Source organism: Podarcis muralis, chromosome 7, assembly GCF_964188315.1.
Source record: "Podarcis muralis chromosome 7, rPodMur119.hap1.1, whole genome shotgun sequence".
Classification (NCBI taxonomy): domain Eukaryota; kingdom Metazoa; phylum Chordata; class Lepidosauria; order Squamata; family Lacertidae; genus Podarcis; species Podarcis muralis.
The window spans coordinates 22,772,334-22,799,742 of record NC_135661.1 but is presented as its reverse complement, the minus strand read 5'-3'; the positions used below and the strand labels follow the sequence as shown (position 1 = coordinate 22,799,742).

Sequence of the window (27,409 nt, the reverse complement as noted above, 5' to 3'; positions counted from 1 at the left end):
TCTAATTGCAGGGAGGTTTTTCCACAGAAGAATAAGGTATGTATAGACCAGGCCTAGAATCTTGTGAAAGGCTGACCAGGCCTCTCATTGTGTCAGTGGACCAGTGGGAACTGTGAGAATGTGCCTTAGAACAGGCTGAATGCTTTCCCATCACCTGCATATCCCAAGTGAAGACGATTGATCATAGGCAAGCTGTCTTTCAGAGAAGCTTGCCTTCCATTTACTGAGGTTCTTTGTTGAGGGACCCCTGATAAACTTCCAAGGAAGCCTAGGTTTGAAAACCAGGGAGCAAATATATCAAGCATACAGAGTATTTAAGGTTATAGGTGACTTTTCAGTCGTTGAAGCAATCTGTGTTCACCTGTTTAGGTTATTTTCTCTCTCAAACACACACATTATCTTATTCAAAAATGCACTTTCTCTCTCTTTCTCTCCTCTCCTACAAATAGCAGGAGTTAATGACAGTGTGTCAAAGCTTTACTTTGAATTTCCCCAGCTTTTGTTGGTTTGTGTCACAACCTTAATGTTACTTAAACTAGGTATTCTATTTAATTATAATGCTTATAATAAAGTCAGATGTCAGCTCACTTGGCTGCATGCTTAGGCCTGTACAAGGCTGAGTGCTTTGCTTGTAACTGCATCCCTTGTCTCCTTTCATTATCTGTTAATGGTACTCAACATGACAGGGTTGTTTTGATAAATGGAGGCCGCACTGAAACACGGCCTGGATTTCTTTCTGCTCAGGATTGGGAGTGGCCTTTACTCTGCATCAGGCAGTCATGCTGATTGTGTGAGTGTGCATGCAAGCATGCATGTGTTTTAAGGGGTATTGCTGTTTAACCATAAACACCCCTAGCTATTATATGATCTACCACTTTAGTCTGTTGATGTTTTCTCCTATGATTTATTTCTTCTGTGATACTCTGAGGAATGTGGATCCTTTTTTTAGTCAGGTTGCCCTTGCTTGCAGCTGGTTTAATTTTAAACTAATTTTAAGTGGAAATCTGTTCAAATCTTTGAAGAATTGACTGGATTCCTAATTCATTTGCCTCTTTTTGACTTTTGTGACTGTGTACACACACTACACATTTAAAACACACACACCCCTCCAAAAATCCTAGAAACTGTAGTTTACCCACCTCAGACCTCCAATTCCCAGGATCCTTAACAAACCACAGTTCCCAGGCTTCTTTAGGGTGTGTGTGTGCTTTAAATGCACGGTGTGCACATAGCCTTAGATGCACAAATGTCAATTCACATCATTGCTGAATCTAAAATAGTAATGGGTTCACATCTAAGTGCTACAGGGAGCCAGTTTTGTATAGCAGTTAAAATGCCAAACTAGCAAAACACTTTATTGAATTGAAGTGTATGTTCAGTTGCCTATTCAGGCATGAAGTTGTCTGGATAACCTTTGGCCATCATGTATGATCTCTCAGCCTAACCTACCTCACCAGTTGTTGTTGAGGTAAATTGGGTGGTACCACCATGTATGCCATCTTGAGCTGTTTGCAGGAATTCAGGGTGTAAATCTGCTGAGTCAGATTTGGTGCATGTGCTTCATACAGTGCTTGAGAGACAGTTTGCAAGATCTGACACTATTACCATCCTGCATCTCCGCTGACAGTTCTGTTTTCTCTTTCTAGAACTGACATGGGGAGGAAATTTCAATTTTTGTTTGTTGGTTGAGTAAAGTCTCTCTTTTTTTTACCTTGCTTCTAAGGAAGCTTACAGTTGAATCTGCATGTTGTAGCCCACAATAAAATATAAAATAAACAAAGAGGATACAGTAAAACAAATAACAAATCAGGGAGATTCATACCTTGACAGGCCAAATGCAACACCAGCAGAAGGGCCATCAGAGAAGTAATGAGATGGACCTCTTTTGACAAGTCATTCCACTTTTCAAGTGTGGCCATAGAAGTGCGATTTAGTAATATAATGTTGTTAAGAAACAATTCTGTGAGACTGTCTAGAGATGTCATGTATGCTGCTTTCTCATCCTTCTAAGCTTATTATCTGCTTTTCTATTGGAAATACAATGTTGCTTAAGACTATAAGTTTATAATGCACCATTCTTCCCTGTGCATCCTCAATTTAGACTGTGTCTCTCGAACCTATGCAATGTTTCAAACACTTGAGCCGAGAGAAGGAAAGGAACATTGTAATATTAGGGAGTCATGAAGGTGCTGTAAGAAATTGAGAGCTTTTTTCCTCAAAAATACCACCTTAAATACATTGACCAAGATAACACAAGGGGCTGCATTCACACTGCTCCTTGATTACCAACTTGACTGCTGCAGTAGCTACTGGAAAAGCCTGTATTGGTATTTGAGCCAACATGGTTCTCTGCACCAGAAAGGGATCCAATAAATGTAGCATTCACTTCTTCTGGCTGATGTGTTTGGTCCAGTTTAGTTGTTACTGGAAATGGTCAATAATAGTTTCAAGCATTTCAGGGAAGCTAATATTAAGATGGAGACACTAACAGACAGACAGGTGGCAGGGTAGGTGTTCCTGACCGGAGATAGCTGAGTAGAGTATCCTTTGTTAAAAGCTGTCCCCTTTTATTCTGTAGTCTCTCTCAGGAAATGAGAGCACAGTTTGGGGGTGGATCCAGGCCCCTAAGGAATTATCTGAATGCTTTACCTTATTGTAGGCAAGTAGGGAGAACACAAACTCACCACCTCGTGACATGCCCCACATTTTTCAAGATTCTCCTAAAGGGGGTGAGGTGCTATATTGCCATGTGACTCTGACATCTGATGAGCCATTGTCACACTTAAGAAAGGTCATTCCTTAGTGCAGGGATGGGGAACTGGTGACCCTTTCAAAGTTGTTGGATTACAGCTCTCATCATCCCTTGCCATAGTAGCTGGGGCTGATGAGAGTGAGTCCAGAAAAGCCCCCCCCCCCTTGCAATAGTAGCTTTAGCATTTCTGTTTCCACCTCAACTGTTTTGTTCACATCCACCCGTCTTTTTTTCTCATAATGAAGAAGGCTGGACTAAGGCATGCTAGAGTCCTAGAGGTATGTGCGTGTCTATGTAGAAATGGTTAAGACTGAGATTCATTGCAGGAGAACTATACACGTTTCTGAGTACAACTACAGAAGGCTTTCTCATTCATACTAGCCCGTTTTCTGCCATGCAGACTTATGATGATGCTGGTGATTGACGACACATTTTTTCACATAGCCTGAATATGTGTAAGACGGGGAGAGAATTCTCCTGGAATCGCTGGGAGGTAAACACTACATCAAGCCATGGCTGGAGCAATCTGTCCTTCCTGTGGCTTGCTGTGTGGCAGGCCACACTTGATTAAAAAATTGGAAGAGGGGCTAAATGAAATGTCGGCTTTTGTCGCTTGACTCTGGGATTGATTTTTTTTGGCTCTGGCCAGTGCAGTTCCATCACTGAGCCTCTTGGTTATGAAGCTTATTTTCACTGAGCACATTCCCCTCTGATGGGCTCCCATTGAGAAGCTAATGTGCTGCGCTGATCTTTCAAGGGAGCCGAGCTTGCAGTACAAGCTGCCTTTCTGAGTGTATTGATCACAGGGCGGCCTTTCAGGGTGGCAAAGGGTGTTATACTTCATTAGCTGGGTTGGCGGTTTAGGCAGCTGCTTGTCGCTGGTGCAGAATAGATTAAAGCTTCAAGTACAGACCTTTAAAAGAAAAAAAATCTAGCAAAGGCCTTGAGAGTACAACAGTCTAAATAAAATGCCAGCTGCTAAAGTAATAAATATACAGTCAATAATAAACAATAAATGTGAAATCTGGATACCTAGGCTAAATACTGAGCACTAGCTTAGGTGAATTGGTTGCTCCTGTAACCCACCAGCTGTCTGGGCATTTTGGGTGGAATTCAGTGGCATGTTCTCTTCCTTCCCATCCTCTTGGTGTATCCTTATGGGAATTCTAAACCTGGGGAATAAATGCAAAGATGAGTTTCAGATTATAGTTATTTATGGTTATGGAACACAATGTTTACATGACATTTAGTGAGCAGAATCAGAAAATTACTTGGAGTTGGTGGGGGGACTTCAAAGCTAAGTTTTCCTCAGAGAATACGCAGTGAAATTAGTTGACCAAACTTGCTCATGGGCATTAATTTCAATGAACCTTTTCTGAACAGGTTTGGCATTTGAAATGACTCTGTGTAAAAGTGATCATGACACCCTTTTTAACCTCCTTTTATGGATTTAAAAAACAGTACTGAGGTAGCATTAAACAGCTGAAGCTAAAAATCACAATAAAAGAAAAGAGGACAGAGTTTTTAAATTATCTATTCCCACAGCGCTGGTGGTGGTCCACAGATCCTCCATTTTCTGGTTACCTGTGCATTGCAGTGTGGGGAATGCATTTTGTTTGTGGACGCAGCTATAATTTTGGGGAGTGGCAAAACCATCATTGTATTTATTACTTTCTAATCATCGCATTAATGAGTTTGGGAGGGGTGGTTGAAAGGTTTTTTGTTCCCGTGCAATGCCATGTTTTGTTTGAAAACAAAGCTGGCATGGGCTGTGTGGGTGCACCTGCATTAGTACATCTCACATTGCATTAGGTGTAGTTCTTCTCCAATGTAATGTTAAAAGGGAGCGTCCGCTGACAGATGGATATTTATTCTCCCGTGCAAAAAGGGGGCCGGTGGTGTAGGTGGATTTTAACAAAATGGCTTACTGGTTGAATCAACTGCAACCCAATCCTTCTGTGTAGCCATGATGCCTCTAAGTCTAATGTGCCACTAAATTGGCATTTTTTGCCTTTCCCATCCTCAGCGTTATTTGTCCCTTTTTCTTTTCTCCCCCCGCCCCCGCCGTTTTAAATGTTCCCCCACCTCTCTGCTTTTTGATCTGCGTCTCCTCCACGCCGTGTGAGTGTTTGATCTGCATTTGTGAGAACCGAAGCAGGAAGGTTGGGGGGGGGGAGGGAGAGAGAGAAGGAAGAAGGTTGCTTTTGCATTAATATTCCTGGGCTGCTGCTGCATCTCGCTCGCGCTCGGATGTGAGCAGCGGCAGATCACTCGCGGGGATGCTTTGCCTCTTTAATATCTTGCTTGCAGATGCATTTTCTAGCTGACCACGCTATTAAAGAGCCGCCATCAATCACCCAGCCAGCTTCTCCCTGTTCCGGCTCGGATTGGGGCGGGGGGAGAGAAATCTAGGAAGGGAGGCAGGAGCTGTGCGCGCTCGCTCGCATCGCCCAACATTGGCAAGGATGTCGAGCAGCCCGTGAGCCCAGGCATCCTACTGGCCCTGGTCAGCACGGAGCCGGGGGGCTGGCTGGCTCCGAGTCGGTGGCCCCCGCCGGGCCGCCCGCCCGCCGTTTTGCACTGAGCCCGGTCGGGAGGCAGCGCCAGGCTGCTGGACTCCGCTCCGGGTTTTCCCGCGCGCCGCCGCTTGTTGTCTTTGGGAGGCTGTGCTTCTCTCTCCCTCTCCTGGTGTCTGGGTTGAAAGCAAAAGCGACTGGGTCACACAGAGGCATGTGGAGGTGGCTGCGACCGAGGAGCGGCAGCTAAGCAGGGCGGCTGGTGGATGTGCCGCGGAGGGGCCCGGGGAGCGCAGCCCGCCGCGCCGAGGCAGGGAGCTGCCGCCGCAGCAGCCGCTTCCTCCAGTCGGGATCCTTCTCCGGCCCGGGCAATGCCGCCGTTGCTGCTGCTCCTCTTCTCGCCCGCACCACTGCCTGGCCCAGCAGCGGCGCTGCAGTGAAGCGGGGGCCTCCTTTTGTTCGCCAAGTGCATCTCTCTCTCTCTCTCTCTCTCTTTCTCTTTCTCTTTCTCCTCTGGCCCCCTTCTTTTCTTTCTCTCTTCCCCTCTCCTCCTCCTCTTCCTCCTCCTTCCTTCCTCTTCCTCCCCCCTCCCTCCTCCATGGGCATTGCATGTGGGATTGAACGCAGTAGTAGCAGCAGCAGCCCCCTCTTCCTTTCCTGCGTGCCCTGGAGAAGCAGTTCGAGGTCCGCCGGGGTCAGACTGAAACAGCTGCTGTGATTGCAGGCTGGTTGCCTTGGCCCCGCATCTCCAGGAATTCTCCTCCTCCTTGTTGTTCTTTGCCGAGCGGAAAGTCCAAGGCTGGCTGGGGTGAGTGAGCCAGTGTGTGCCGCCTGGCCTGGGAGTGGGGGGTGGGTGGGCTTGCTAAAGCGGGTGGGGATGGTGGTCTGGCTGACTCGCACGCACATGTCTTTCTTTTTTTGGGGGGGGGGAATCCCCACTCAAGACTCGCTTACATCTTGGTTCCTTGTGCGAAGATGAGGCAACTTAATGTGCAGTTTGAGGTTGGGGTTCGCACCCCGAAGCGTGGGGTCATCTCCCTGGATCGCCTAAGTGATGTTTACATTGAAGGGTGTATGTTTGTGTGTGAATGGGAGACAGAGAGATCACAATCAAGTTGAGTTTCCTCTAGAGTGTGGCTTCGGATTTCCCCAGCCTTGAGAGAGGGGGGGAAAATAACTTAAGAAAAACAACAACAAAAACATATCACCAGCTGGGTAGATAAAACACTTGACTCCTTCCACTTAATTTGTAATAGCTTAGAAATGCGGGAGGAGGAGGGGAGAGAAAATAATTTCAAGGAAACTTGGATCTGCTTGGTAGGTATTGTGTTAGCTATTATTGGTCCAGGGCACTGTTCCAGAACACTTTAAGGTTACAAGTTCCCCCCTTTTTTTGTCAGGGGATTTAAAAATGAGGGTTTTTTTTTTTTTTACTTTTGTACCTTTCTGTTCCAACACAAGTTTAGCAACAACAACAAAAGGTTGTACTAAGCTAGGTGGAACTTCAAAAGCTTGCTAAGCTTTTTTGTTGTTGTTTTAAAAAATCCAAGAGAAGTTTGCAGTGCAGGTTTTCTTGTTTTATGGGGGGGGTAGAGGGGGATCTTTCACTCTACTTGCTGGAGTGTAGCAGAAGTGTGTACTGGAATGCCTTTTATGTTGTTTTTTTTAATTGGTGCCCAGCTCAGTCTAAAAGGCCCTTTTTATAATATTGACTCAACTTTGTTCTCAGTTGATGTGACAGGGAGACCCGCTCAACCACTTCTTGTTTCCCGAGACAGAAACCAGCTCTGCTTTTGTTCAGTACAATTGGGATTTTGTTTTCAGCTTCTCTGGAGGGCATGTGGCTTTGCCCTACATGGGGTGCTGTGCGTATGTGTGATTGGATGGCCTCCTTTCAGCCATGTGGGATTTTTTAATGATACATGAACCCAAATGGCAGTTGACAGGAGCCTTCCATCCACTTGCTCTGGGACTGAGCCCCATGGGCAGAAAGGGAATCTAGAGAACTGGAGGGATTGTTTCTCTGTGAAGTCTTGTTTATCCTTTTGTTGTTGTTAACATGTTTCTGGTCTTTTTAATATTTAGGGGACAAAAAAGTCTGGTTAGAAATGCTATATTCTTCTGGTTGTGCATTTCTGGGAAAGAAGTTAATTTAAGCAGGATTGAAAGTCTTAGAAACTGAGGGGGACATAATTATAGTGTTAAAGGCATTGATCTCTAGGCAATTAGTTCCAGGATTGCAACCAGCTCTGCAATTCGTGGGGTGGGGGCTGAATTGCTGTTTAAAGGCAGTCCATACTTTTCAAAACAGCCCCAGTTGCCTAGTAAGAAATTACACTGCACAGATATCTTCTTCCCCTTTTTTTAAGATAAAAAGAAAAGATCTTTAACAGCAGCTAGGGAATTAGGAGATTTCCATTTGGATCCACCTCTCTTCTCTTTCCCCTCATGTAATTTAGGAGTGTGCTATTTGGTAACAAATCCCTGCGACCTGTGTGTGTGTCTTCAATCTAGGATTCTTCAGTGTTTATTGTTACTCTGCTTGGGCAGCCTCTGTGAGCTTGGCGGGCTGTTCTTCAAATGTTATTTGATCTGGCTGCAGGATAGAATTCACTAGGATTACACTGTGGGGTTTCTCTCTCTCTTCCACCCCCCTCCCTGTGGCTACTGAAAGTTGATGCATCAGCGTGTGCTGTTTAGTAGCATATTTTTAAGCCCTGACTCTGTGTGTGTGCATTCCCTTTTTTAAGCAGGATCCCTGAGAGGGAGGGCCGTTTAGAATTTGCCTTGTTCTGTGGTTCACATTTATGAATTGAGGCGAGGGCTGACGTAATCTCTCCCTCTTGCCACTTCCTTTGTGTGCTTTCTCCTAGTTTATAGCGTGGGGCTTCTGTCTCTGTCTCTCTCTCTCTCTGCCTGTGTGTGTGTGTGTGTGTGTGTGTGTGTGTGAGAGAGAGAGAGAGAGAGAGAGAGAATTAAAAAAAAAAAATTCAAACAGAGGCGGTTGTTTTCTCACATGCTTCCCCTAACCCCTCCAGTCTACTGTTGTATTGGTTATAACCAGTCCACTTGCTCCTTAAATTTATACATCATTTTTTTGAGGAAGTGCTGGCAGGGTTCAGCGAATCGCTTGCCTGGGATGTGGGTTAGCCTTTTTATTTTAATTAATGTAACAATGCGTACAGCTGTTATGTCAGAATGCATTGACTCTTTGGTAATGTAGTGTACCATACACTGGAGGTTGGCTGGAATTGCTTGGTGGAGTTTGCTGACTCTTCCTTTTCTCTCCCCCCCTTTTTAATTCATGTGATGGGCGCTAGACAGGCTTTTGTTTCCTGCTGTTGGTAACTAATGGCTCATTTTGTGTGTTGTTCTTAAAAGCTCCTTTGGTTTGGAAGAGAGATGGTGGTGAAGGACAGGAAATATCTCTATCCCCCCCCCCCTTTGGTAAACCTGTTTGCATAGTCATGTTTAGTGCTGTTCTAGCCACCTGGTCAATGCCTAGGAAGCCTGCATTTATTTATTTAGAGGATTTTTAACCCTTATTTTTAGCCAGAAAGGCTCCCAGAGTGGCTTACATTCAGTCCCAGCTTGCAGGTTTACAATCTGAAACAAAACAAAAACACACACACAAGGGGAACGGGACAAGGAGGGAAGAGGAGAAAAACCCAACAAACTCTGCCACCAATTCTTAAACAGTCATTCTTATAATAACCAGCTGGCATAGAAACAGTTCAGGGGTAAGGATGTGTCTTCCAGTAGCCAGGGTCTGTTGTTCAGAGATGCATACTTGAGCAGTTGTCAAGGCTCTGAGAAGCACAGCTGCCCAGGGCACATCAGGATTTATTTATTTTTTAAGTCTAGGATATCTGGGTCTGGAAGCCTAAGTTGTGGGACAGCCTGTTGACACATGCCTTTCTATTGGGTTGTAGCCAACTGAGTCTTACTCAGAGGAGACTGGTTAATATTCATGGGTGCAAGTTAGTCATGTTCATTAATTTCAGTGGAGCTGCTCTGAGTAGGACTAGCATTGGGTAAAACCCACTGAGTACACCATAGAATGAAATGAAACCGGTGTGATATAGTGGATAGGAATTTGCTTGTGGAAAGCTTGGGTGCAAATTGCTTCTGAGCAGTGAAGGCCCACCCCCACCCCTGCGATTCCATAGTTATTGCCTTAGGTCCATCTAGTCTTGCACTCGTTTCCCAGCCAGTTGACTGTGGGAAAGCTCATAGGAAAGGTAAGAGGGTGGTGGTATTCAGCATTGTCTTAGCCACATGGTGAAAAGGCATTGATAGTCTATTAGCTGAACATATTGGGAGAATGAAATGAAATACGGATCTATGCCAGTTTTATGCCTCATCCTAGATTCTGAAAAGGTATTTTAAATGAAACTAGAAGCAGCACATCAGTGACATTGTGAAGAGGCTAGCAAAGACATACCATGCAGGGTATAAACAGATGAGGGGGGTGAGGGTGACTTGGGATGTAGGTGTGACAATAGCTTTCTGCTCTTAAATGATGTTTCTGATGAACCTTTTATTTTGATTTTTTAAAATGATGCAAACACAAAATCCATAATACGAGTGTGTTAAAGTTGTTGTTTTTAAAAAAATAATTGTATCCTGTTCTTCTGTGGAACCTCAGAGGGCCTCTCATTGGAAAGACTGATTAGTTCTGCACCTGCTTACCTTCAGCAATGCTGCAGCATCAGGCACTGCTTCCAGTCCCTTCACTTTGGGTCAGGACTCAATTGCTTCTAATATTCCTCTCTTGCATATTATTGGTTCAGCAATATGCCTCAACCAGCAGCAAATGTTGCTGCCCTTTTGCATATTCTGGAAGCACCTCACTCAGTGGTGCGATGAAGGCATGTATGCTGTGGAAGAGATTGTTGGAGAGAGGGTAAGCAACTGGCCAAACCTGCAAGGCTCAGCATGCATGAAATTTGTTTGTACATCCAGCTAATAGGGTGCCTTGACTGGAGACCTGATTAATTGGTAGTAAGCCATACAGTGGGAGAGGCAGGTGAATGTTATGGTAGGGTAGTTCTTCAGAGAAATAATGAATGGCTTGAAGAAAACCTCACTATGAGGAGCAGAAAGTTTTGTCTATCTCACCCTTCCTACCCTACGTTGGTGTAGGAAATAGGATTTGTGTCTGTGTGGGGAATGGAGCCATTTAGCAATGCAGGGAAGTGAGTCAGATTAAAAACTATAGCATAGGCTACTCCTATAGGGCTTTTGCTGGGTACAGCTCCTGTTGCTTAATGTCAGGGCAGGTGTTGCCTTACTGTGGTAACAGGTATGAGACTCATTGGATGCAGAAGGCAAGCAAAGCCATCACAAGGTAGAGTGAATGACAGACAGTGCCAGCTATTTCTATTTTGCTCCCCATCTTTCTCCTTGCGGTGTTCTATATAAAGTGGAGGAAATTGACAACCCTGAGGACTGGTTGCATTTAAGAAGGCAAGTAGATAGGAGCTGGCTGAGGTTGGTGTTGCAGCGCTCCATTCATCCTAATGGGTCAGTCTCTTGGACATGGAGTGAAACTTGCAGAAAGTTGCGTGAGATGCTTGCAGTTGTTGTTAGACACATAGGAAGAAGCTGTCTTATAGCAGGTTGAATTTATTTGTCTACCTACCCCAGGGCTTTTTATTCTGATGGGCAGCAGCTCCCCAGGGCCTCAGCCAAGAGTCTTTCCATCCATCCCCTGCTTCCTCAGCCTTTTAACTGGAGAGACCAACAATTGAACTAGGGGCCTGCTGTATGTGATGCATGTGTGCTCTACTGTTGAGCTATATTGTGGGTGGACCTTTCCTTTTCATGTGTGGCTTATGCTGCTCTGCATGTTAGGCAGGGGCCAACATTTTGACTCCTTGATTATAAAAATATTTAAAAGAATGTGGAGCAGTGGAGCATGAAGAAGGGAGAGTTCAGCAATTTCTAGGGCAATCACAAGCCTGCAGTTGATCAGCCATGCACTTGGACCCTTGCTGGTAAAATGTAAGCTTGCAGTCAGCTCTTTGTATACCCGCTTCCCCCTCGAACGCAGTAAATAACTACTGCATGTTTGACAAGCAGACTTCAAGCGAAATGCCTCCTGAGGGTGCCTTCTGCCTTGTTGACAGGTGTCTTCACTCTCTCCCCATCAGGTTATTTAGTGATAATGTAAAAATGCTGGCTAATAATAGTGTCGTCCTCAGGCCATATCCTGGTTGCAAACCCTGGCAAGAATTTAAAACAGATTCCCATCTATGGTGCAATGTCTGGGCAGACGGCTATCTTGTCAACTATGAAAATGAGCCAGAGGATAATTTGTGATATGCATATTTAGTAATCATGCTGCAAAATGGCTGTCGAGCCTGTATAGTCACTTTCACACCTGGTTTTTGTGGTGCAAGCTGTCAAGATTCAGGTACTGAAAGCATGGGGGAAAGAGTGTTAGAAGGGAGCCAAAATTAAATGTTTAGAAATGATTTAAAGGCAAGAACCTTTAAGTCCTCAGTTCAGTTTTCAGCTCAGGTATGATGCCTCTGTGGGGAGGGAGAGAAGGTAAGCCACTGCCTCTGTCTCAGCCTCCCCATGTGTAATGTGGGTACAATAAAGGCTTGTCTTGTCTTTTTGTTGTAAAGATCACAAAGAATTACTGTATAAGGGGACTCAGATTTAAGAAAATGAAGGGAGTTGTATCCATGTATAAGATGCTCCCTAATTTTCGAAATTATTTTTAAGGGAAAAAAACCTAGTCTTATACATGGAAAAATATGGTATATGCAAAATCATTTGACCACAAAAGAAATGTGCTATATTTTGACTGCCTGACAAGGTGAGCTCCTTTCCCCTTCCCAACATTAACTTTGGCTTCAGGATACGCATGTACCAATGCAAACAAGGTTCCCTAATAAGCCATAGTTTACAGACTCACTTCATATCACGGTTGCAGTCTCTGGTTTACAAGATGGATGTGGGGGCAAGTGCATATTTCATGAGGCTGATTCCCACTTTGCAAACCATGATTTCCAGGACCCAGAAAGATGTCTGCATTAGTCTTTTTTGGTGTTTTTATTGAGTTGAAGGTTTGTTACATTGCTATGGGAGAGAATTCTCAGTTTACCAGGAGGGTATACTGGAAATGGGTTGAAACAGCATTACAATGCAGGTATAGAATTTTATCCATCCTGTTCCCAAGAGTCATATATTTTCACTTTACAAATGTTTTTCCTGGCAGGTGAGATAAGTGTTCCCCCCTCCCTTTTAATTTTGACCTTGTGATGTACTGCAGGGACTCATAGTGTCAGGGAAAGGTGTGAATGGCTGATATAAATCTATTTTTCTTTTGCTCTTGCCAAGATAAGGTCTCAGTTCTTGCATAAAAGCTTCCCTGAAACACCATGGGTTTGTGTTTGTTTCTATTATTAAGGACAACTTCTCATCTGACAGCAGGGAGAGAATCTTTTCTCTTCCCACCATTCGCAAAAGTATGGGGGAAATGAGAGCTGTAAATTCTACATTAGCAGCATGACTGCACACTTCCTCGAGGGGGAAGTAAGAGTGCAAATTTTCCCAGGAATGATTCATTGTGATTAGCTTCTTCTGTGAAAATGGTTATAATTTAGGTGCAACAACCTAAGGTTCTGTGCCAGACTTGGCTGCGTTGCAGTCTTAATTCCTAGAAGTTAGACATGGTTGCTGCTGTGCCCTCTTTCCTCCCCCCTCCAAAGTCTAGACACACTCTTCTACCAAAACTGAACATGAAAGGCCTCAAAGTTTTGCTTTAAGGTTGAGCTGCATCAAAGGATGGCCGTCTGTATTCTGAAAGATTTTAGGTTTTTCTTGTTACCTTGCAGGAGATGGGCACAATCCAGAGAAAGCTAAAGGTCCCACATGTGCCTTATTGCCTATGGTTTGTGCCCACTGGCCCATATGAAGTAGCACTTCCATGTCTCAGTGTCACAGCATTGGCTGCTTTTGAACATAACATAAGAAGAGCCTGTGGGATCAGGGCAGTGGTCCATCTGGTTCAGCATCCTGTACTCTGTGGCCAACCAGATGCCAATGGGGAGCCTGCAAGCCAGACCTGAGTGCAACAATGCTCTCATTTTTGATTCCCAGCAACTGGTATTCAGAGGCATACTGCTCTGACAGTGGAGGTAGAACATAGCCCTCAGGGTCTCTATGAATTTGTCTACTCACCTTTGAAAGCCATCCAGGTTGGTGGCCACCACTGCCTTTTGCGGAAGGAAATTCCCTAATTTAACTGTGCCTTGTGTGTGAATTAGCCTTTTCTTTTGTCTGTCCTGAATCTTCTAGCACTCGGCTTCGCTGGGTGTCGCCAAGTTCTAGGGTTCTAAGAGAGGAAATTAAACTTTCTCTTCACCATGCACAATTATTTTTGTAACGTCACATTTTACTTGCCTTTTCTCTAAAGTAAAAAAACAAAACAAAACCCAACAACTTCAAAGTTGTAACTTTTCCTCATAAGGGAGTCACTCCATCATAATTTCGGCTGCCCTTTTTTGAACCTTTCTCAACTCTGCTATATGCCTTTTGAGGAGAGGCGAGCAGAACTGTATTTCAAGTGTGGTTGCACCATCCACTTTGAGACTGTCCTAGTCTGGGGTCTGAATGGACTGGAAATACTGATGTGGAGAAGCTGAATCATCTCTTCAGGAGCTGAACACCCCATTCTTGTTTAGTTTTAGGCTGTGGGAATCCTCCTTAAGCCTTTGCTAGGGATCTGGTTTGTTAGCAAAGCAAATATGTCCCCTACCCCATGAGGATGTATTGGGTCTTGTATGCAACATGCTCCCCCCCCCCCCACTGATTCTGTAACACTGAGGTGTGAACACTTGATTTTGTGATCCCTCTTGAGGTGCTGTATGCATTGGTGAAGTGGTGTGGCTGGAGAATTTGATGTATGTCTCACCTCCCACTTTCCTTAGGCTATTAGGCTTTCCATGCTGAATTTGAGCCCATGTATGTAAGTTCACTTTTGCAGGAGCTGGTCACTTGGGTTCCCTTGCCCAGAACTGATAACTTATCCTGGATTCAATTACGCTTTAACTGCCCCAGTGTACTCTAAGGCAGTACAATAATTGATTTAAAAAGGATGCACACCCACCCACCCCTGCCAGCATTTGAGTGCATTCTTATGGATAAAGTGGGGATTGTAATGTGAAAAAGGAGGAGCCCTGCTGGACCCAACTAAAAGTGCATCTAGCTGAGCATCCTGTTTCCATTACATAGAAGGCAACAGCTCTCCCCCGTTTATTGTCTGTACCACCTTCTGAACACAGGGGCTCCATTTTGCTATCATAGCCCTTGATAAGCCCATGCTTTCATGAATTTGTCTTAATTGCTTTCTGCTCCATCTGTGGCTGTGAATTCCAGCGAGTCGTTATTAGGGATTGGGTATAGAGTGGAGGGGTGTGTTGTTGTTTAGCATTAATTACTGTGGAGTGCAAATGATGATGTATTGAAGTGTCCAGCAAATCCAGCAACCTTTGGAAGTCCCTGTCCTACAGTCATTTATTTGCTTTGAGTTGAGCCAGCTGATACTCTAAAGATGCCCCCCATCAAGATCAATGTGTAATTCTAATTCAATTTTCTTCTCTTGCGAGTGCAGGAGGAAAAAGATTATTTTCTTCCTTCTTGAAATCTCAGGTTGGATGCAAGAACTCCTGATTTTATATTTACCCACAGCATGATGATTTCTGTGATTGCTCGTTTTTTAATATATTTTTTTAGCAAGCATGAATGCCCACAGCAGGTGGTTATGTTACAAGGCAGTATCAAGACAGTGCAAAGGAAATGATTGAGGGAGAATGTAGGAGACTGTAAGCCTTGAGCAGTCGAGGGAAAATCCCTCTCTTTAAATCTGGCAGTGCATTCCCTAGAGAACTTGCTTTTATAAGTAGTCAAAACATACTGTGTTTTGCTCGGTTTTCTCTTCCCTCGCCTGTGAAGCCTAGCGCAGGGGAGTTATGAGCAAGCCAAGGTTATTGGATCATTTGGAGGCTGATTACCTGTGCACGGTGTAATAAAGTAATTATGAATACTGTATGAAAATTGGCTGCAGTCTATTTCAACACATTAAGGCTGTTTGCCTCGTCCTTCAAAAAAAAAGAGGAAAAGTTTGGCTCTTTTAAAAAATATATTTTTGAGTGTGTTTTGCATATTCAAAGCATGTTGGTGGCCTCGCTTCCAATTGCACAGAGGCATTTGTAGAAAAACAAGAAAAGAGACAGCCATCTAGACAAGAGGTCTTCAACAGGTGAGTTGGGACCCACCATACAAATACATTGTAGACAATTAAGGAGTGGGTTCCCAAATGCATGTTTGGGTTAAAGGTGGGCCCTGGTTTTGAATAGGTTGAAGACAACTGATCTAGACCTATCCACTTTCTGCAGCCTTGCAAATAATTCATTGCCTTCTCACCTGTATGTACCACTTACGAGAAGAGAACCATATATAGGAACTCTTTGTTCTAAGTCAAAGGCCATCACAGTTTGTAAATAAATAGAACACAGCAGTCACAAGAACTTCGGTTCCATCTGCACTATATCATACCACCTTAAATAGTCATGACTTCCTCCAAATAATCCTGGGAGTTTTAGTTTGTTATGAGTGCTGAGAGTTTTTTCCTTCACAGGCCTACAATTCCCAGAGCGTTTTAACAATCAGTCTCTCTTCTCAGAAAACTCTGGGAATTGTGGCTCACAAATTAAAATGCCAGAAAGCCTAAGTGTTTGTCTTCATAGAGTTTTCTTTTTCTGGAGATTGGATTCCCATAAGCTGTTGTGGGTTCAGCTTTTACCATTTCTGCTTAGATAGCGCTTTCCATCAACACACAACACAAAATGCCAAATGTACACTGTTCTCCAAGATGCTGCATGCTATAGAAATTCCATGTCAAAGAGGAACACCCTTTAAAAGCTTGCACTATAAATAGGACAATTGGCATGTTCTTGCTGCTTGTGCAGCTGTGAATGTTTTGAATATAGTTGGGACCAGAGTCTGCTCTGGGGGATTGTTCATAATAATAATGATGATGATGATGATATCCCTGGCTGGCAAAACATTTAATGCACTGGAACATTTGGTCCTTCAAAACCCCTTCTAAGTAATGCACTGTTACTGATATGCATGAAGGAATGCCTTAGTCTGTTTGTCAAGCCCAGGTAAGAAGTGAAGAGCATGGGAAACGTGGCGTCTGTTGGGAGAATTTTACTTTTAATAAAAGCTTCTTTCTTTTCCTTACACATGAAATTGTTTACTCTATTTCAGTTTAAAATTTGGAAATGGGGCCTGTAGGGGCTGGATCCGGCCCTTTCACAATCAGTTCACCATCCCTGAATATTGAAAAGGCTTTTTGTGAAAATATCCTATACTCCACTGAATTAAAGCAAGGATTTCTTCCGTGCTGCGGCATTCATTCTTGCTCAAGGGGGGAACAGCTCAGCAGTCAACACATGCTAGGAGTTAGTCAGTCTGCAGTGAATTACATCTGGGCCTGCAGATCTTAAATTTTATCTCATGGGAGAGGTTAGGCTGCTGGGGGTGGGGGGAAACAGGCAGTGCTGAATAGGTTTAATTGGGTCCTGCATGCCTGCTTAATAGAAACCTGGTGATTTTTTTGTTACTCAATTGGTTCTGCATCAGGTTTCATAGGCAAGGGGGAAACCCTGTGTCTTGGAGGAGGCAATCTATGACCGTGGTTACATTTGCTCATGAGGAAAAAGACTTGAAAAGTATATTTTGTATGAATTTTGTGTGTGCATATGATATCCACATCCGAGTGCTACTTCCTTGAGTTGCATGTTGTCATTGGATCTCTCTCCACCCCTCTATCAAGAAAAGGAGTGGCTGAGATTCAAAGCTTGCCAGGAACTCCCTTTTAACCTGGAAGTTTACAAGTAATGAGCCCACAAGCTTTTACTAGTCTTCCTGCCCACACAGGTCTGCATAAGTAATCTGGGGTCTAAAAGGGTTCAGGGATAAACTACTGCACTCGGTTAAAGCCTTGGTGCTAGACCAACATTCATCCAATACAGAAGTTCTCAAGCTTATTTGGCCTACTGCCACCTTGTCAAAAAAACAACAGCGCCCCCCTGGAAATCTACATTCTTTAAGCAAACAAACAGAAAGATGCATTTGAAATTTGCATTCCTTTATGTATAACATAGTAAAGAAGTAGGTTGTAAATAAGACACATTGAAGCTTGAAATTATAAAATGATTTATTAAAAACAACCATAGTAACATTCTCATTACACATAGAAAATTAAGTTAACGAAGGAGAAGGGCTTCTGCCGCAGCCCGCCAGGCATTGACCAAAAACACAGGCAAACTGCGATCCACTTTTGGGGTCTGGGTGAAGCCAAAAAGGGAAAGCCCCTCGCCTCCAGCACGACCACAGGATCCAGGGGAGGCATTAGCACCCAGTCTGGTGGTAAGTGTCATTACAAAACAGATGAAACATGTACAAATGGTTTATCAAAATTTTCTTGCCTTCTTTATTTAGGCTTCCACCGCCGCCTTATTTTTATTCAAATTATTTGCACAACTTTTCCAGCGGTTAGGCAAAACCTAGAAGGAGGAGTATATAGTATGTCACTGGGCAATTGTTCAAAGAACGATTTACTTTAAAATCTATTCAGAACAAGGAATGCATATTGTTTTGAATAGTGTAGGTGTAATCATTTGTTATGTACATGGTGCATGACCCTTTTCCATTACCCTGATATTTGTGCTAGGGTTATATATGATATGCTAGCTGGTTGAATAACCGTAATCTCTTTAAGAGTCTCCTGCTAGCCCATTGATGATATTTCAGTGTTAGGAATCCATCTTATTAACAAGGGGGAGGGACTTCATGTTGTCTAGTCTCACATGATTGCTTTGGAGGGTTTTGTCGTTGAGAAATTGCTGCCGTCCTGAAGATACTAAATATGTTTTTTACTTTGATGCATGGCTTCAGTGTTCCTGCGTTTGCTTGTCTGGAACATTACCCTGTAATTATGAAGGCTGAGAGGATTTTCCTTCTAATCTATCACTTTACCGTCCTCCTTACAATTTTAATGATCCTCTATGTATTTCTTTTATTTTAGTGCTTAATGGGATGAGGGCGGGATTGTATAGAAGAGAAGAGGAGGTGTGTTACGGGGCAATTTTGAGTGAGGTTACTCGAGCAAAAGTTTCCAGCACATTTTTTGTCCTGACCCCCATTGAACATCAGTTGTTTGAGGTGTTTTGGGCAGAGCTGTGGTTTTGTGGTATGCTTGTAAGTGTCTGCTGTGCAATTCTGTTTGCCTGCATAATAATTTGATAGTTATTTCTTCAAAAAAGGCTGTAGATATTGGAAAAACCAGAGTGCCCTGTAGTTCATTCTGCATTGGAGGGAAGTACTGGAGAAAGAGCTATGGCTCAGTACTAGAACCCATACTTGGCGTGCGAAAGGTTCCAGGTTCAGTGCCTGGTATTTCCAGGAAGGACTGGGAAAGACCCTCTCCCTGAAACCGTGGAGAGTGTAGGCAGCCCTGAGCTAGTTGGATCAGTGGTCTAAAGCAGGCTCAGGGAATCTGTGGGAGTCAAACATTAGACTCCCAAATTTAGAATTAGAGCTTTTTGTGCTCCAGGTCTGGGACTCCCTGCATAGGAAGGCTCACTTGGCACCCCACCCCCCACCCCCGCTTTACTTTACCTTTGGGCAGCAAGCAGAAGCATAGGAAGACCCCTGCAGATTGGACCAACATCCATCATCCTATTCCCTCCTATGGGCAACTGGAAACTAGATACCTTTGTGAAGCTAACAAGCCCCCCCCCCCCCCCCCGTAGCTGATATACATAGGCATGTTACCTCCTATCCTGGGAGAAGCATATTCATATCTTGACTAATACCCTTTTCTGGCCTTACCCCACAATGAATTTGTCTCTTTTTAAAGACCTCTGAATTGGTGGTGATCACCACATCTTGCAGAAACAAAGTCTATAGTTTAACCATGTATTTTGATTTAAGTACAGTGGTGCCTCGCAAGACGAAATTAATTCGTTCCGCGAGTTTTTTCGTCTAGCGAATTTTTCGTCTTGCGAATCACGAATTCCCATAGGAATGCATTGAAAATCAATTAATGTGTTCCTATGGTCAAAAAAAGTCCAAACAAAGCCAAATTTGGTACAACAAGAGTTTATTAAGTGCTCTTTAAAGTCACACATACTGTAAAGAGCATTTCAAAAATTGAAGGAACAATAATTTAAGTTTCTAAACATGACAGAAAAACATTTAAAAATCAACAAAGTGTACAGTACATTTTCTAAGACTCTGGGGGACAACTCGAAGAAGGTTCCTCTTCCACTCTTTGCTTCTTGCTGAAGAACCTGTCCATGGTCTGCTGCTTCATCCGCCTTTTCAGCACCTCCCTGAAAGGCGACATGACCCTCGTATCAAAAGTGTTCACAAGGTCATGTGCCACGTGCTTGTCAGGGTGGTGCTGCTGTGCAAAAGCCTGCACATCCTTCCACTTCAGGCAAATGTCCCTCAGTTCTTTGGAGGACAGCCGTTCCTCAGTTGCTTCCTCCTCTTCCAGCGAGGCCTGCTCCTGCGCAGCCTCTGCCTGCAGTTCGACCAGCTCCTGGGTGGTCAGCTTGTGGTCGTGCTCCTCCACCAGCTCGCTGATGTCCTCCTCTGTGACCTCCAGGCCCATGGTCCTCCCCAAGGCAACAATGTCCTGCACCACTGTTGACTCTGGTGCATCAGAGTCACTTGGTGCCACACAGTCCGGCCACAGGCTGTGCAAAGCGCAATTCAAATTTCTCTGGCTGATCCCGTTCCAGGCCGTGGTGATCATCTTCAAGCAGGTGACGATGTCGAAGTGGTCCTTCCAGAATTCCCGCAGGGTGATGGTGGTGCAATCAGTCACCTCGAAGCATCGCCTGAAAAGCTCCTTGGTGTAGAGTTTTTTGAAATTGGCGATGAGCTGCTGATCCATCGGCTGGAGCAGTGACGTAGTGTTAGGCAGCAGGAACATGATGCTGATGAAGCTGAACTCCTCCAGCAAGTCCACCTCAAGGCCTTTAGGATGAGCAGGAGCATTGTCCATCAGAAGCAAAGCTTCCAGCAGCAGGTCGTTGTCCAGCAGGTACTGTTTGACAGCAGGGCCAAAAGCATGATTGACCCAGTCCACAAACAGCACACGTGTGACCCAGGCCTTACTGTTGGATCACCACATGACACTCAGCCGCTCCTTGTTGACCTTGTGTTTCTTGAAGGCCCGTGGGTTCTCCGAGTGGTACACCAGCAGGGGCTTGATCTTCAGGTCGCCGCTTGCGTTGGCACAGAAGAGCAGGGTCAGACAATCCTTCATGGGCTTGTGGCCAGGCAACTTGGCCTCCTCCTGTGTGATGAAAGTCCTTTTGGGCATCCTCTTCCAAAACAGCCTGGTCTCGTCGCAGTTGAAGACCTGCTGTGGAACATAGCCCTCTGTCTTCACAACCTCCAGGAACTCCGCTGCAAAGTCTTCAGTCGCAGAAACATCAGAACTGGCAGCCTCTCCATGCCAGAAAAAAACACACAAGCTTCCAGATTCTTGCAAACCCCTCCCCAACTGTTCCCCCAGCCACCCAGCACACAGAAATTCAAATCCAGAATTTTTTTAAAAAATCAGCAGTGGCCCAATGGTCACAGAAAATCATAAAAATGCAGGGGGGAAAAACAAGCTTCCAGATTCCTGCAAACCCCTCCCCAACTGTTCCCCCAGCCACCCAGCACACAGAAATTCAAATCCAGATTTTTTTTAAAAAAACAGCAGAGTGGCCCAATGGTCACAGAAAATCATAAAAATGCAGAAAAAACACACACAAGCTTCCAGATTCTTGCAAACCCCTCCCCAACACCAAGTTCTTGAATTCCAAGCACCCCAACCCAAAATCCAAACCCCCCCAAAAAAGTTTTAAAAGCTTAACTTACCAAATGGCTGCAAAAGAAGTTTTGGGAAAGCTTCAAAAATCACCAAAGTCTTTAAAAACCTCAAAAAGGCTACTATGTACACTGCGTTCTATGAGTTGCTCCTCGAAGTCAAGTCGCAACTGTATTAACAGTGTTAAGAAAAAGGAAACAAACTTGCAAGACGTTTTCGTCTTGCGAAGCAAGCCCATAGGGAAATTCGTCTTGCGAAGCAGCTCAAAAAACGGAAAACCCTTTCGTCTAGCGAGTTTTCCATCTTGCGAGGCATTCGTCCTGCGGGGCACCACTGTACTCCATTCTGTTTGGCCTGAACCTCTCACCATTCAATTTCATTGGATGACCTCTTGGGGTTCCAGTATAAGTAAATAAATGCTTCTTTCTCTACTGTTCTCCATGCCTTGCATAATTTTATACGCTCCTTAGTCCCCCTTTACATGCCTTTTTTTCTAAACTATAAAACCCAAATGTCTTACTTGCTTCAAAAGAGCATTTAATTGCATTAGACTCGTTAGTCTTATCGTTTGCTGTGTTTGTTATGTCGTATATTGCATTTTATTGCTCAAAGATTTGCTAGAGAGTGGCATATAAACCCAATTTTTATTTTTTAATTTATTTTTGTTTGCAGCAGGTGGGTCAGCGAGTGGCTGTTGACAATCCCGATTGAATGAGATACTGCACTTAAGAATTGAATGTAGGGGGTGCTCCTGGAACAACAGAATAAAATATAAAACACATCAATTCCTTTTCACATTTTACTATAACACTTTTTTAAAAGTGCCAGCTTCCATTGCTCCTTTATAAAAACTCCTAGCTGGTTTGCAGCATTTTGGAACCAAATGCCAAAGATAATGCCTGAGAAAAAGGGAAGAAACTCACGCACATGCTCAGTTCTACTCTGAGGAATGTTTTTCTATTGCCTCATGACAAAACACTGATTATGTAGCTCTGGAGGCAAGTTCAAAGGTTGTGCTTTGGGTAAGGAGGATTTGTTGTGTTTTTCAAATGCCAACTATTTATGGCCCCCTTCTCCTGTTAATGCAATAAAGGGAAGTGGCGGGTAATGCAGTGTGCAGCAGTTCTAAAGGCATTTTATGAAATCTCGAAGAACATGTGGGTCTCTCCTCTGCAGCCTACAGTAAGAGGGAAGGGATCAAGTCTCCATTTCACACATGAATAATCAGCCTTAATCTCCCGATTACAAGAGCGCTACTGTACTAGGGAGGAGAGGGCTTTGGGGGTGTGTGTGGAAATCTGACTGTTGCTCTGTCATTAACCGAAATAGGCTGCTCTTTGGAGAGAATGAACCCAACGTCTAAAATTAACGCCAGATCGTCTTCAACCATAAATCTTGTTAAGCACAATCTGTGTATGAAAGTATTTAAGGAGCAAGGGGCAGCGCAGAAGACGGTGCTTACCCAAGAAAGCTTTTTCAGTCGGAGGCTTCTGAGGCATAATGCTAGCAGCCCAGTTAAGTTACATTTCCCCCCCCAGCTAAAGGGCAGGGCATTTGGAAACAGTGATGTGCCAGTTCCATAAAGCTGAACTTCATACAAACAAGGGTAATCTGTTGTGGATTTTGGGTTGGAGAAAATGTCTTTCCGCTAAATTCAAATTCTGCAGTAGCTATTTTATGCAAATAATATTATGCTTGATCTGCATAACACCCCCCCCCCCCAATGTTTGAATCTGATTTGTTCAAGGGAGTTGGCTTTTCTTTATGTAGAAAGTGTACATTTTGTTTTTTAATTAGGCTTTGCTCAGGGGGCTTGCGATGGAGAGTTGGGATTCTTGTGACCTTCCTACTTGGCATTTTATTTTAGTATTTTAGATTCTATGTTATTTCTGTATGTGGTAGTTTGCTCTTTGGCTGTTCTTGGGTTTTAACATACATTTTTGTATTTTTACAATTATACCTATTTGTGTGGTGTGAATGAAGTTTTTACATACCCTGCAATCTTCCATCATCTCCTCTGAATTGATAACCATGGGGCATAGATGTTTTATTCCTGGTAGGCATAAGAAGCAAAGTCTTTCATTAAGTATCAGAAAGTTTTAAAGAGGCCAAGCTAATTGTGGAACAAGGCCTCTATTTCAAGTGTCCTGAAGGCCCCCCCCCCCACTTTTTGTGGGTCATCCCAAAATAACTTTATCTAGTTTAAATTGAGACAGTTTAGATAGACACAAGGCATATTTTCTAGCTGAGGAAAGCTGTTACAAAGCCTTGGTTTAGGCTTTTTAGCCCCCCCCCCCCTTGAGATGAGATGTTTTCAGTTTTTTTAAAAAAAAACCACCTAAATATATTGGGAATTATTAAGCTGTGCAAATATTTGAAGTTTTGGCACAGCACTAGACGTGCCAAAGTCAAATATTTGCCATCAAAATTAAATCTTAGCCAAATGCTCCAACGCTTCAGTTGTCTCCCCTTAAAAGAGGTAGTGGCTGGAATTCTAGCTGTGGTTACTTCTTAAGATAGACCCTTTAGTGTTCTCTGGAAGGATCCAGCACATCGTTGCTAATGTGAATATGAAGGAGAAAGCCTGATTCCTATAAATAACTTGGGTGGACAAACATTGATTTGTGGTATCCTGATGCCTTTGCTGGTAGCATGCAAAATTCATCAAGAGGTTTGGTAGTACAAGCATGTATAAATAACTTCCTGCCATTATATTGAGCACTTTGACTTCCTTTTTGCCTGCAGCTTTTTTCCCCTTATGTACTCTGCTCTGGATTAGTTGGGCAGCTGCTTATAACTATGATTGGAAAAGCTTCAAACTTTGTGTATGTGTTTCATTGTAAAAGGTCAACATTCTCTGTTGGGGGGGGCGGCTAGATTACTTACGTCATGGAAACCTTGAAAATCTATGGGCTCTGCAGACTGTCGCTTAGGTTTGGGGTTTCTTAGAATACTGAGCAGTCCTAGTCATGCTGAAGGGCGGGACAGAGACAAGACCCCCCCCCCCCCCGTGCTAGTTCCATTTTGTAAAAAGACCTTTAAAGTCACTGAATTATGCAGCAGAAAGTGCTGTTTTGATATAAATGCCCTGCAAATCATGGTTGGTAAAGTAGAGGGCCCTATTCAGGAATGTGCAACTCCTGACTCTACTCCTTTTCTTTGTTGAGCTTTAACCATGGTTTAACGTGGCCAACTGCACCAATGCTAGGCAGTCCACCAGGTGCCCTGATTTCCAATCCCAGTTAATCCCAACAGGAGCTGTGGTGAGAACCAGCCATGGTTAGGGCTGGGGCAGATAACAGTAAGCCATAGTCAAGCAGAAGGAGTGGAATTTGCTCTGAAAGGAGTGGAATTTGCTCTGAAAGGTGAAAAGGAAGGGTCGGAAACCAGGGTTTTCTGTGAATGGCTCCTTGCAGATGCTAGTCTTCAAAACTAAAGATAATCATGTGGCTATGCTGAACCTTGGGTGCTGAGATGCTGAGAAACACAGAGGATTTATCAAACGAACCTTGCCTTGGTGTAGACCTAGTTAAATTAATGGACATAAGTTAGTCGTTTCTTAATTTCAGTGAGCCTACTTTGACTAGGACTAGCATTGGAGGCATCTAGTTGCGTAAGCCAGTTTTGATCCTAAGCACTTGAAAAATTCAGCACTGCTAGTTTAGTTAGTTTGTAACCCTGTTAACTTAGTGTTTCCTAAGACAGAGGTTAGGCACTCCCGCTGGTTGCTCCTCATCCACTGAAGGGGGGGGGGATCCTCTGCATGTCCCTGGTGAAGTCCTTTTAACTCTCCTCTTTTTACAAAGCTGTCTGACATCTTGAAATAGTGATGCACTTTCTTTTGCTTCAGACTGCATTCAATCCCCTTGGTAATTACCCTTGTAGCAACACCAGCCCTTTATAGATCACTCATTCTTCCAAACAAGGTTGTGGTTTTTCTTTTTTAAGGAGTCAAAGCTGTGCATTGTCTATAGCCTTGTTCTGATTAATATTTTGTGGTTTCGTTTGTTTATGTACTTAAATAGGGAAGGAGGGGGAGGAGGAAAAGCAGTATTCTCCCTTTATTTTGCAATTGTTTCCTCCTGTTCCTGCGTATGATGGTGTCAGAAGTAACCAAGGCACATTCTTTGTACTAATTGGAATAGTAAAACACAGGGCTGGGGAGGGGAAGGAACCTCAGGCATCTGGTTGCCCTGGTGCCAAACATATGAAGCTGGTATCTGGAAGATAGATAGATAGATAGATAGATAGAATGCTAGTGAGAGTTGAATTTGTAGAAATTATTGCAAGTGGAGAAATCTGGGCCTTTCCCACCTGGAAGACTTTCTGAAAATTGGCACATTTCTTGTTTGCTTCTCTTTCACACTTGTTCGGACAGTGTTCCTGTGGAAATTTCAATTGCAACATTTTTGTTTTTACTTGTGAAAATAATTTTTTTAAGATTGCTTTACCTGCCTGCCCACCCCTCTATTCTGATGCAAACCTTGTGTTTTCAGGAAGGAGCAGACTGGTGATCTTACCCTTACTGTCATTTCACATAGCCCATCTGTCTAACAGACCCCTCAACTCAGATCTCTGAGTGATGACATAATATCCCCTGAGTCAGAGCAGATCAGTGTGAAGGTGGATCTTGCCAGAGGAGAATGTTGCTTGGGTGTGTGTGTAATGGTGACTATGACTAAAATAACTAGCTAGCTAGCTAGCTAACAGCTTCTTCAAAAGCAGGAGTATCAGTTTCTTATATTTTTTTCTAAATAAAAAATAGCAGCAAGCAACTTGCTTCAGAAAATTAAGATCTATCTGTTATCTTGTCAAATTGCTGCAGAAATAATAAAAACAGGGGCATTTGCTTTTCTTGAGAAACTCCTCTCCTCCAAAGGCAGGATCATCAGTTATCTGGGAAAGAGAGTTTGCTGATGGAAGCAAAGGACATTGCCTGCCTGTCTTCTTCTCCCACCAAACTAGAAGCTATTTAAAGGGGCGATTAGGAGGGAGGGGCTGGAAGTGAACAAACATGCTTTTAATGGTGTGCTCTTGGAAAACTCACCAGAGCCACAGTCTGTAAATATGTAACCCTAACTCCTGTTTATGGGCAAAGCCCTCTGGTGGCATGAGAATGTTTATAATCTTCAAAATACCAGTGAGGGGAAGCAAGGGAGACCACAGATTATATAGGAAGGGCTGAGCTGTCATAAGGAAACAGGGGGACGAAACTCCCCCACAGACTTGAATCCCTGCTGAATTTGTCTTTACCCATTTGAGTCTGCTGCAAAGACTTGCCAAAGCGGTTTCACCACTCCCCCAATTAAATTGCCTGCCTGTGGCAACCCTATAGGGTGTGGGGGTCTTAGAAGAATGTGCTAAAATAAGCAAGAGTCTGCAACAGGAGAACCCAGAATATGCAGTGAGAGGGTAGGGTTTGGGTGAGTTTTTCAGGATTTTGTTACAAAACTGAGTGATAGTCTTTTGGGGTAGAAGGCAGCAGAATGAAGGTTTAGGATTTTACAGAACCCACATGCTGGTACAATTTTGATCACAGATGGAGGGCTCACTGCATTCAACCTGAGCTTTTCTGACAGGACTGTGACAAAAGCAGAGAGCATGATATGTAGGCTGTAAGGATTGTTGGCAATGCTTTGGAAGGAGGACACATGCTGTATGGAATGGCAAAGTGTGTGCGTGCGAGCAAGAGAGATTGTCTTGACTTCTGAGTTGGGTATCAAGACATCGTAGGCACCTGCAAAGCCCACCAACTTTGTAGTTTGTGGAGTGACCATAGCTCAGTGGATGTGGTGTTAGAACACCTGCTTCAAAAAGTTCTAGTTCAGTCCGTGGGTCTCCAGGCAGGGTGGAGAAGGACCCTTTCCTGAAACCATGGAGGAGCCATTTCCAGTCTGTGTTGATAATACAGTGGTACCTCGGTTTAAGAACAGTCTTGTTTACAAACGATTGGGTTTACGAACTCTGCAAAACTGGAAGTAGTGTTCCGGTTTGCGAACTTTACCTTAGTCTACAAACTGAAACCGAACGGTGGAAGGGCACCAGCAGCGGGAGGCCTCATTAGGGAAAGTGCTCCTCGGTTTAAGAACAGATTCGGTTTAAGAACGAACTTCAAGCAATGATATGTACAATTTTTAACATGCAGAGAATAATATGTGTAAACAAACCAGAGAGGGGAGCTGAGGGAAGTCCTTAGGGGGTGGGAGAGGGAGGGAAGGGGGGAAA

At 43.9% G+C, this 27,409-nt stretch overlaps 1 protein-coding gene across 13 annotated transcripts in view; it reads left to right on the top strand.

Moving 5' to 3' along the window:
• RERE (arginine-glutamic acid dipeptide repeats) overlaps positions 1-27,409 on the top strand; it is a 346,045-nt gene that overhangs the window by 62,881 nt on the left and 255,755 nt on the right. Inside the window, exon 1 of one of the 13 annotated variants that reach the window (XM_077931373.1) lies at positions 5,225-6,076. The exons of the other annotated variants lie outside the window; for them this stretch is intronic. The gene's annotated coding sequence lies outside the window, so the exon portion shown is untranslated. Of the gene's footprint in view, positions 1-5,224; positions 6,077-27,409 lie in introns of those variants that run through there. 13 annotated transcript variants of the gene reach the window in all.